Raw genomic sequence first — 12,586 nt, forward strand, 5'->3', positions numbered from 1 at the left:
CAAAATCACATGATTCATATCCATCACTTCCAAAATCTTTTTTGGCCTGTGAGAAGAAAATTTTTAGCACTCTACTGGCCCGGAATGTGGTGTATTAATGATAAGATTGCTTTATCTTTAATCAGAGATCTTGAGTTCGAACCTAATTGAATACGAAGAAAATTCTATAAAAGTGTCACCCTCAAATAAGTTCTACAATGCGCGATACATGCGGGTTCCAAATATTATGTGGAAAAAACAAATTAGCCCTTCAATTTCTTCATTAGAAAACAAAGGAGGGCCCCATTTGATAGCACTAAATCACTTGCTTGCTGCAGAGATGCCCACTTGGAAAGCATTCGTTCCTCCAATCTTGGCCCATCTGCCGCACTAGAAAAATTTATGACACTCCCTGGGACGGTTGTGAGTATATCGAATACAACTTATTTATTTTACATAAAATAAAATATGTGTATATTTTATTCTCCGTGAATACACTTGTATAATAATATTAAATTTATTATTATTATATTTTCAAAATAAAAATATAGGAGGAAATATATTTGAATATTGATGGTTTCTCCGACGTTTTGTTTATTCTCAAAAGGAAAACAACGCTAGTTCTTTTTTAAACCAGAAAATAGGTTAAATAGTGTGTACTCTTCAGAAATTCATTTGCACAATTATATTAAAATTGTTATTATTATTATTATATTTTCAAAAATAAAAAATAGGAAGAAAGATATTTGAATATTGATGGTTTCTTAGATGTTTTGTTTATTCTCAAAAGAAAAACAATATTCCGTTGCCGGGACTTGAACCCGGGTCTCTCGGGTGAGAGCCGAGTATCCTAACCAACTAGACTACAACGGATTATGAGAAAAATGTTACTTTTCCCCGTAAATAAAGAATATATTTTATCCTACAATATATATATATACGGGTAAGGCTAATTGCCTTTATATATATATATATAAAGGAGGAACATAAGCCCGCTGATGTGGCATGCCTCATTGATCAGGAAATGAATTTATATATTTTCTCAGATTTTGTTGATTTTCTAAGCATTTTTTCTTCATTTTTATTACAAAGAATTCAAAAAAAATAAAAATTAAATGCACAAGATAAATGATATTGCCGTCTTAAAACGTCTATAAACGTGGCCATATTAAAAGTCAATTTCTAATTAATTTTTTACCTTTTAATTATACTTTAATGCTATTTCAAGTTCATAAAAACTATCACTGAGCTTCATTTTACTTTATTTTTGTTTTACTTTCCTCCTCTCTATTCTTTTAGTCATTTTCCTTACTCATTTAAATATTATTTTTTCTTCTGTAACTCCTTTCACATAGCTTTTTAAATAATTATTCTTCATCCTTCATTTGTTTATATTTTTATTTGTAATGTAAAGATTTTATAAACATATGTTAACATAATTTTTATTTTTTTTCAGGTTCTATAAGTCGAGATTTACGATTTTGAATTTGAACAACCTTTTAAAAAACAAAAAAAGCTATAGAAAAAGGTAAGATGGAGATATTCCATATTTAAATTGCATAAATATGTGTATTTAATTACATTAAAAATATATTTTCTAAATATGTATCCAAAATATTTTTTATGATATGTATCCAGAATTAAAAAGTATGATTTCTTTATCTTTTCTTGTATAATATGTGACATTTCTCTATGATCTTTGTTTGTATTTATCCTTCTTCTTTTATTTAAACTAATTATTTTACTGAGTGAAATATTTAATTTATTACATATCTATATATAATAATAAAGTTGAATATAAAAACGGTGACGTAAAAAAATAGATGATACTATAGAAAAAGGTAATGTTACATATTTAAATTGCATAAATATGTGTATTTAATTACAAGAAAAATACATTTTCTAAATATGTATCCTGGATATTTTTCATGATATGTATCGAGAATTAATTGTCAAAGGTATGATTTTTTTGTATTTTCTTGTATAATATGTGACATTGTTCTATGACCTTTATTTGTATTTATATTTATATTTTTTCCCTTTTATTTAAACTAATTATTTTACTGTAAAAGTGAAATTTATTAAAAATCTATATATAATAATAATAAAGTTGAATATAAAAATGGCGATGTGACCCTCTCTAAGAGTTTCAATCCAATTTATCCTTTCTTGGCCTTTTTTCTAATTTTAAAATACCAAAAAATTCACCTAAAAATAAAAGATCATTAAAAATAATCATATTTATTTATATTTTCATCAATAGATGTATCCTGGATATTTTTCATGATATGTATCGAGAATTAATTGTCAAAGGTATGATTTCTGTATTTTCTTGTATAATATGTGACATTTTTCTATGACCTTTATTTGTATTTATATTTATATTTTTTTCCTTTTATTTAAACTAATTATTTTACTATAAAAGTGAAATTTATTAAAAATCTATATATAATAATAAGTTGAATATAAAAACGGCGACGTGACCCTCTCTAAAAGTTTCAAACCAATTTATCTTTTCTTGGCTTTTTTTCTAATTTTAAAATACCAAAAAATTCACCTAAAAATAATCATATTTATTTATATTTTCATCAATAGTCATATTTAATTTATTTTATCATTAAAGCTATTATTCTCTTTTCCTATAATACTTCTCAAATTCTCATCAATTATTACAAATTTTTCCATTTGATCTAAAAAGAATTCCAACAAACTATTCACGATAGTTAAATTTTATGATTTTTATTTATTTATTTTATAGTTTTTTCCTTTCTTTGCTCTTTTTTACTTTTATTTTTATTTATTCAATTCAAAAAAATTATATCTTTGTGTAATATAAATGCATTTCTTTTATCTACTTTATTTGTGTTTTTTCATTTTTCTTTTAATTTTTAATTTTAACCTCCATAACGTAAATCTATTAAACTTCATTTTTTTTTATAATATCATTAATTCTATGACTTTTAAGTTTTCATATTCATAACCTTCAACTATTAAATTATAAAATCTAAGATATTTTATCTCTCTATTTTTAATGACAAAATAAATTCACAAGTTTTTTGTTTCATGAAATTTCAACTCAAGATTATTCTTTATATTTCATTGTTCTTTATAGTATTATTATATTATCAAATTTGTATTTTAACCTAACAAGATGAAAAAGACTCTTGAATGTTGATTAGTTTGTCAAAGAGGTGTCAGACAAGAGGTCAAAAAAGTGGGCATTGATTTTGTATTCTTATTTTTATCTATTGTTTTATGATAAGGTTCCAAGGAAGATGTGTGTGTCTTTATTCTCTATGTAACTTCTTTAGTTTGAATTCTTATAACTTTTTACAATTGCAAGTATGTATTTTTGCTTAGATGCAAATTAGTTATTGTAACTTTGTGCGTAATAATACTAACTACTAACAAAGGTTAAAAGAAACTATTGCACAGAGAACTATTTATATTTTTTCTTTAAAGATTCCTCAATTTTGTTTATATAAGCTCATTATTTTTTATTTCATGAAACCCCTACTTGAGATTATCTTTTTTATTTCATATTTGAAATAGTGTTTTCCTTTATTTTTCTTAAAGTTTTTCTCACATAACTACTACAACATAAGTTAAGGGGCAAAAGAGGCACCTATACATTTCTTATTTCAAGTTAAATAACAAACATTGAAGAAGAGTATTAACTACTACAAATACTACACTACACCATATTTTTACTTCAATTTGTTGGATTTTCATTTCATGAAAAGTTTTATTTTTAAAACATAGAAAGTGTAATTCAATTTTATTTTGTTATGTAATCTTCGGTTCCATGATATTCACCTTCTTGTAGTATGCCAATTTCTTTTTTAATTTAAGGCGGGGCTATAAGGTAAAATACTTCTACTTAATTAATTTTAATATATATCTTGAAAAAAATATACTCTAGTTCTTTGACCCAGTTTTTTTAATTATATAAATTTCTTTTGATTGAATAAGGGTAAGATTGAAAAAAAAAAATCATTGAAGTCTTCATAATTATGTAAAACACGATTGGAAACAAAATAAAAAATAAAAACAAAACTTTATTTCGAAATAAAGGGAGTATGTAATGTAAGAAAGTTAAAAAAAATATTTAAAAAGTTAAAATAAGTTCTTTATTATTTGTGAAGTGATCAAAATTATTATAACATTTTGATTATCCAAATGTCACCATCATGTCTATAATATAATTAGCTAGACAATCCAACTATACTTAGCAATTTAAATTAAATATAATTTACGAATGCTCATTTTTATGTTTTAGACATTACATTTTCTATATTTTATCAAATTATTTTCATACATCTTATACAATCTATTTCAATTATCATATAATTACAGGTTGATTTAGTCTTTCTTTAAAATTACACAAAATGATCAGTTTTGTTTTTTATTTTATGTTCTAAACTCTACTTTTTAAATCTGTATACGTCATAATTTCCGACATATAAATACAGTTATTTTCACTTTGTTATGGATGGAGTGAATGGACCATGTTCTTCTTTTTTTCTCATATACTTTTTTTAATGAGCTTTGTTTATCTTCAAGCTGGTTATATGACATTAATCAATTTATGTTTAACGAAAACTAAAAAAGTACTTTTTCTTCCTTTATGTAATAGTATATTTTATTTGTTAGAAATTAGTTCAATGTGAATAATAAAATGAATTCACATTTAAATTTTTATCTATTTAATTGAATTTGAACTAAAAACTCTTTTATATTCAAATAATATGAAAAGATTAATTTGTATTTTTGATATAATATTTTATGACCGTGTGTAGCGCGGCTGAGGTACCTAGTCTATATATATATAATAAAGGAGAAACATAGACAAATGTGACACTTCTTTATGGTCTTCATTTGCATTTGTTTTATTTTTTCTCTTTTTTGACATTATTTTTTATTTAAATTAATTATTGTATTACAAAAGTAAATTATTTAATTTTGTTACAAATAAATATTTTATTAATGGAGGAACATTTACAACAAAAACTCTTCATATTCCTAATATCCATGACTTATACCTCTTTAATTTTGACATTTAATAATATTCATGACTCTCATAATTTTCATGTTCATAACCTCCAAATTTTAATTTGTAAGTTTATGATGTTTTATGGTATTCCTCTATTTTGCATATATAAATTTATATTTAATTTTATGAAGATTCATATTCAAGGATACACTTTCTCTTCTTCATCATATTAATTTGTGAATTAACTAACATGTAACAAAAAAGAAGTACATGAAGGTAAGAAATATTTTATTTCATAATTATGTTTTTTTTATTCAATTGGTTAGCATATGATAAAGAGTTTTATATGGAGCAGAATTATGATAGCGGATCTACTTGCAAATGAAGATGGTAGAAGAATTTTTTAAAAAAAGCACAATTAGAGATTAATTTTTTTGCTTTGAGTTGTATTAGTAGCTTAGCTATTTTGGTTAGAATTTTTTTAAACTTTAATTTTATCAATAATATAGCTACATGTATTGACAATTCTGCTCATTTAGTTCTTTACTATTTTACTATTTTTTTGTTATGAAGCATGGTTAATATAATTATCTCAATGCAACAAAAAAAAATTATGATGATTGCCACTATTTTTTTTTTGAAATATGTTTACAGTTTTTATGTAGTCATCAATTATTTTATTTTTTAGTTCATTTTTGTAATTTCACTCTTGATATTCACATTTATTTATTTATTTATTTTTATAAATAAAATCAATGCATAATTATTAGTACATTTAGTGTCTAACAAAATTCATAACTCATGTCTTGTCATTTTACTTGTAATTTCTACTCTTAAATATTATTCATAATTTTTGTATGTTTCATTTTTATAATAATGCATATTTATGTTTAAAAAAAATTATAATAGACAAATGTAATAATAAAGACACAAGAAAGCACTTCAATTTTTTTTACGAAATCAGAATTTGTTTAGAGAATCAGTACTTCTATAAAAGATAGAGGAAATGAAAACATAAAAAATAAAAAAGATGAGAAAATCTATCATGTCGCAAATGAAGAGAAATATCAACATTGTCTATATATCTAATACTAACCTGAATATAAATATTATATACTATTGTCTTGTACATATTTTTTATAGCCGCGCGAAGCGCGGACAATTTCAGTAGTTATTGATAATTGTTAACATTAAACCCTATAATATAATTAATCACATTTAAATATTCAGTTAACTGAATTGTGCGCTTTTTGTCTATTAGTTTATAAATATGCACAAATTTATTATAATGAGTATTACTTATTCCACAACTAAATTATTCATGTGTTATATTAATATTGTATTGTTACACAATTTTGAGGGTAATACAGTTTTTAAAATAGTCAAATAAAACATATTAAAAGATTGAATCACATATTTTTTATTTGAAGATTAAATATATTAAATTATATCATAAGGATTAAAAGAAGATTTCATCATTAAGGGACCTAAAGTGCTAATCCGATGCAATAAAGTGATGATTAATTGAAAAAAAATAAAATAATCAAGAGCTCGTTGTTCAGCCGTATAATGACAATAGTTTTAAGATTTTTTACATTAATATTAAATTATAGATATTTAACTTTGCATAACTTTTATGGAATTTATATATTTCTATATCACGAGATATGTAATGTGAAACGATAAAACATGTATGTATCAAGTATCAACAGTGCTCTATATTTTTCTAATTTCACATCATAACTTGTAGCCATCTACGTTTTTTTTTTTTTTTTTTAAAAAAAGACAATGAAACAAACATCTAAAGCAAACAGGCATTTGAGATTATAATTAAATTAATAGTATTTGAAACTAAACATTTCTATAACAAGAAGTAGGATGTACCGATGTAGTAAGTAATAGAGTTTTAAAGTTGTTAATTGGACTTTAATGGGTCCTACAATTATCCATAAGATCGAAAGGAAGATCTTTGGAGACACTAATCTCCAAATAGATAAAGTGCAACGCTGACTAATTTATTGTTAATAAAAGCAAGTTGTTTAAATAAAGCTTAATTATTGGTTGTTTTTGTCGAAACTAACTAATTATCTAGTGGTACTTTTTGCTACTTCGCATCACTAATTAATTTTCATGATGATGGCTTCAAATGCTGTGTCACTTTTCAAAAGAGCGAATGAACGGTAAACTCTTTCGTAGATCTACTGATCTTTCAGAAAATAACTATTAAATGATGTGGTGTAGTGGATGAGACTATCTGTCTGGAGTTCGAAACTTGAATATGAAAAAATTATTGATAGGGTGTGCTTTTCCCCTTTTCCCTACGAATGGAACCTACATGGCGCAAATTTAAAATAATCAAATTCTAATGCGGATATCAGACTTCGGATGAAAACCCAATTATTATTTTTTGGAGCAAATGACTTTCAATTTTCCCCCATATATAATTAGAAAAGAAAAATATATGTTCATTTTTTCATTGAGAAAATAAAGCGAAAAAAATAGATATAGTATTTTGCGCATTATCCTATTATGCATGTGACAAAATCTTCATTAATAGTAACAAACAAATCAATAAAGATTATATTGCACAATTAATAATTATTTAAATTACTATAAAAATAAAATAAATAAAAGAAGAAAAACATTTTCCGGGAATTATGGAATATTTGTGAGTTGTGACGAGGGCTTGTCTAAAAAAGCAAAACATATGGGATGGAACGCTATAGTATTAGGCTATTAGCACTCCATAAAAAATGATCTTTAACGATAATAGTTTAATTGTCACTAAAAATGTATTTTTAACGGTATTTAACATTCTTTGTAAATGTCCCTAAAGCCTATAGTGACACTGGATCCATTGACAATTAACTAATGCCGATAAAAGCTTTATCACTCTTTGTTAATGTGTATATTTATTGCCACTAAAGATTATTTTTGTTATAATATAGAATTAAATTAACTAATTTTCCGTGTAAAGTCAAGTATAATTTTTTTTTCTAAAAATAAAATTTATATTTTTTAAAACTATATAAAAAGCGTTATAGCTAGCTCATAAAAAAATATTATTTAAAATAAATATAATCAAAAAAATATATTTTGACTCTTAAATTAAGAACTAGGACAATATAGTGAAACCAAGAGAGTATACAATACCATTACACAATAGAAAGCCTTTTGTTTTGCTAAAGTTAGTATGCCTTCCCAAGAACAAAGGGGAAGTTAGAATTAATAAAATTACTGAAATACATGTCTTATGTTTCCCTTATTTTCAATATTCTCTTTTATTTCTAAAAACCTCTAAAATTCCTTATTTCTTTAATGTATTTGAGCTAGTAGTTAAAGTATCCGAGCTACATATTATCTATCTAGTTTATGTTATAATGTATCCGAGCTACATATTATATATTCGGTTTGTGTTACTTTTTAAGGGATTAATGTAATTACAAACTAATGAGGGATAAATTGTAATTTCATATTAAAACTATTAGATTTATGTAAGTTATACATAATAAAATCCATTGGTATGGTCAATACCTATATTAATGGAGCCTTATGATATCAATTATTATTAAAACCCTAATATATATATATATATATATATATATATATATATATATATATATATATATATATATAGATAATAGAAATGATTGTGGAAGAAAAAATAAGGGAAAAGGTCAAAAATACCCCTCAACTTTGTTTTATTGGTTGATTATGCCCTTACCGTTAAAGTGAAGTTATTTTTACCCTTGCCGTTAATAATTTCACCATATATACCCCTCATTTGATGGAAAGTCCCAAATCAACTTAAATTAACCTGGATCTTAAAAAAAGGACCCATTACCCATTTTTAACCCATGCCCGACCCTCTAACACTTAACCCAAGAGATGAGCAAAGGGAAATAGGGGAGGAAGAAGCAATAACTTCAGCCTTTGTTTTCCCATTTTTCCGACCAGCCTCTCCTCTCTACGCTGTTGTCCAGCCACCAAACAACCACCCCTAAACGATCCCATTTTTTCCGTTTTCACAACCACCATCACCCACTTTTCGGCCGGCGATCAAATCCACCTGAAACCAGCCCACTCCGACGAAAAACAATTTGTAAACCACCTCATAACCAGACGGTAACTCCGACAAACCAGACCACTTTTTACTGCTTTTTTTCTCAGCCAAAATGTCACCAGAAAACATCCAAATCGACCCCACTAGTCGATTTCCCTCAACCCATCTTCCTTCTCCAACCAGAAACTCCGGTGAACCACATCGGAAACACCTCCAAATAACCACCACTCACCTCCAAATCGCTAGAAATCACCACCCCAAAACAACCTGTTCCGCCATCGCTTCATCGACACGAAAAAATCACCGCGAACATCCTCAACTCCATGAGCTCGTGAAACCCAACAACAACAAGCAACCACCATCATTGCTGCTTCTCTTCCCCTTTTGTTTCACGATTTTGTTTGTTTTGCTGATTGCAGATCTGCATTTTCAGCAAATCAAAACTCATTAGCATTCCAGCTTCGACAACAACAATCAACTCCGTCAAAAATTATTTTCTTTTATTGTTTTGCTCTTTTTGTTGTTATATTTTACTGCATTTCAGGTGAATTATTTGACTCTCATTTCAAACTCCGACCATCTTATTGTTTTTTAATGATTTTTAGTTATTAATTTTTGGGTGAACATTATTCTTTCTTTCAATTTGTGTTATTCCAAATGTGACAGTATTAAGCACTTTATATATTTGGTGATGCTTTGTTTTATTAATTCCCATGTTAAAAATGAAATGATGAAATTGTTCCAAAAAAAAATGAGCAAAGTACCTTGGAAGGAGATGAAGAAGATTAAACAAATGGGGTTTGGGGTTTTAATTGAGTTTGAATTAATTTGGTTTAGTGGGTCGGGTTTGGATTAAAAGAAAAACGGGTCATTTTAATTGAAATTGGATAATTTTCGTTGATTTGGGGCTTTCCGTCAAATGAGGGATATATATGGTGAAATTAGAAACGGGGAAGGGGTAAAAATAACGTCACTTTAACGATAAGGATATTGTCAACCAATAAAACAAAGTTGAGAGGTATTTTTGACCTTTTTCCCAAAAAATAAATTAGAAATGATCGAAAAAGGAAAGAACAAGGGGGGCACATCAACTGTACCACATGCTTAATGATGCAATATTGTTGACCTTAAAAATATTAAACTCTATATAATATACTAATATTTTTGCGCAAAACCTTTAGAACTATAAAACAGTGAAAATAATTAAATGAAAATAAGGAGCATCTCAAAGTGATAATATTATTAAATACTCCGAATATGATATGTTTTTTTTCAAGATACACAGAACATAGACGACACAATGCACCACTTTCTCACCTTATCAAACTACTACTATGATTTATAATAAATCGACTAAAAATATAAATAAACTATATAATTTTTATTTTTTTTGACAACCAAATAAACTATATAATATGTATGTAAATTAAATGGGAAGCCAATAAATGCGTACGAAGAAAATCTCAGTTTCAACTATATATGCACATTCAATTTCAGGAAAACCTACGGATCCATGTTTAGGGTACGGTTTTCAATTGCAGTTTTGATGTTAGCTAGCTAACTACTAATTTGGGTTCTGGTGGAATGGTGAGATTCCTCTATTTAATAAGAGGTCTCGAGTTAGAGCCTCTGGGGATGGAAAAGATCTCGTTGGGAGTATTGTCTCTAAAATTGGGCTCTACAATAGACGAATTTGAATTTAATTAAGTTTTAATACAAGTAGTTGAACAATAGATGAAAAATAAAATAGAAGTATAGCCTTTTGTTATTATTTTTTTCTCTAATAGGATTCCATCTCTTCCCACTCTCTCTAATAATGAGAAGGAGGAAAAAAAAATAAAGACAATAAAGCGAAAATGATTAATTGGTACTTACAACTTACAAGTATAGTAAGAACAAAGGAAACATCTAAAATAAATTTTAAAAAAAACCCATGTTAAGAATCTCAAAATAGGGGCAACAGAATGAGTTTTTTAAATTTAGTAAAAACAAAAACATGTGTGTGTTTTTATTTATCTATTGATTTTTTGTTAGTATAGTTATTCAATAAATATTTTGATTGAAGGTACATGCATGATTAATATATTTTTCAACATATTTATCCTTTCCATCTGACTTTAGAGTCATATTTGTCCTTATACTCTTAAAAAGAGTCATATTTATCCCTACAACGTTAACTTTTCATGTCATCCGTATATTTATCCGTATACTCTCAAAAAGAGACATATTTGTCATTTTATTCTAAAAAAGGATTATATTTGCCTTGTACTCTAAAAAAAATGGTCATATTTACCTCTACGACATTAAATTCCTATTTTCCACCTTAATTTTCTTATGTGAGTTACGGGACATATTATTTTTTTTCAATTAAATCTATTGGCGCATTTACTGGGAAAAAATATATTAACCCATTTATTAAATAAGGTAGTAAATTAATTGAAAAAAAAGTATGTCCCAAGGGATCTATATAGAAAATTAAGGTGAGACATGAGAATTTAATGCAATATATATATATATATATTTTTTTTTTTTTTTTATTTTTTTTTATTTTTTTTAGAGTACAAGAGCAAATATAATTTCAAAGTTGGATGAAGAGGACAAATATGTTGAGGACATGCAAATTTGATGTCGTAGGGTAAATATGGCCATTTTTTATAGTATAATGACAAATATGACCCTTTTTGTACGAGAACAAATATATTGATGACATGAGAATTAAACGTCGCAGGGGTAAATATGATAATTTTCAGAGTATTAGAGTAAATATGACCCTAGAATTGAATAAAAAGGACAAATATATTGAAAAATATAACAAAGGGCAAATATTTAATCACAATAATTTTTTTTCCTCATATGTAAGCCTACACATTGCTTCTCGATTAGAGACATAATTTGAGGTTTATAAATTCAATATTCTAGTTCTATTAAAATTACTGAGTTCTAAGTTATTATAATATTATATATATATATATTAACCATTTTCTTAAAACAAATATAAAATCTGGATTAAAGCTACACAATTTGACCAAACTCGTAAATTCTACACCAGCTCCGTCCTATTCTTCTCTATTAACTCGTAAATTCTACACCAGCTCCGCCCTGTTCTTCTCAATAGAGATGACAACCCTACGTATGCATATATTCAATTTCATGTATTTGATTAAATTAACCAAGTATGAAGATCACATCACCAAATAAGAACCAATTTTTGTAGCAATAAAATTGAGGTTTAAATGTCTTTTTGTTTCCTGATTGAGAAAAGCACATCCATTATAGTACTAGACTTTCACAATATATAATCAATGTTATCTTGAGAAAAGGTTAATGAAATGACAGTCAGCCAACAACATGTTTGGTTCGATTTCGACTTTTAAGGGGAAAGTAGCAAATGAGAGAGACATAATGCTCTCACAAAGTTTTTCCTTTTAATGGTTGATGGTAGGTTATTAGGTATCAGTGTTTCTATATTCGCGGTAAAAAAAATTGAACTTATTTTTAGGACAATCATTTTTTTAAAATGTGAAAATAGAATTTTCGTTTGTATAGAATAA

General features: G+C 26.3%; 1 non-coding gene across 1 annotated transcript; it reads right to left on the reverse strand.

Moving 5' to 3' along the window:
* Window positions 1–779: 779 nt before the first annotated feature.
* Window positions 780–852, reverse strand: TRNAE-CUC (transfer RNA glutamic acid (anticodon CUC)). Its single transcript has one exon. It is a non-coding gene; the product is annotated as a tRNA-Glu (tRNA).
* Window positions 853–12,586: the final 11,734 nt, after the last annotated feature.

The sequence above is a fragment of the Solanum verrucosum genome, unplaced genomic scaffold (assembly GCF_900185275.1).
Source record: "Solanum verrucosum unplaced genomic scaffold, falcon-dt-bn FXZP01000261.1, whole genome shotgun sequence".
In the NCBI taxonomy this organism is placed as follows: domain Eukaryota; kingdom Viridiplantae; phylum Streptophyta; class Magnoliopsida; order Solanales; family Solanaceae; genus Solanum; species Solanum verrucosum.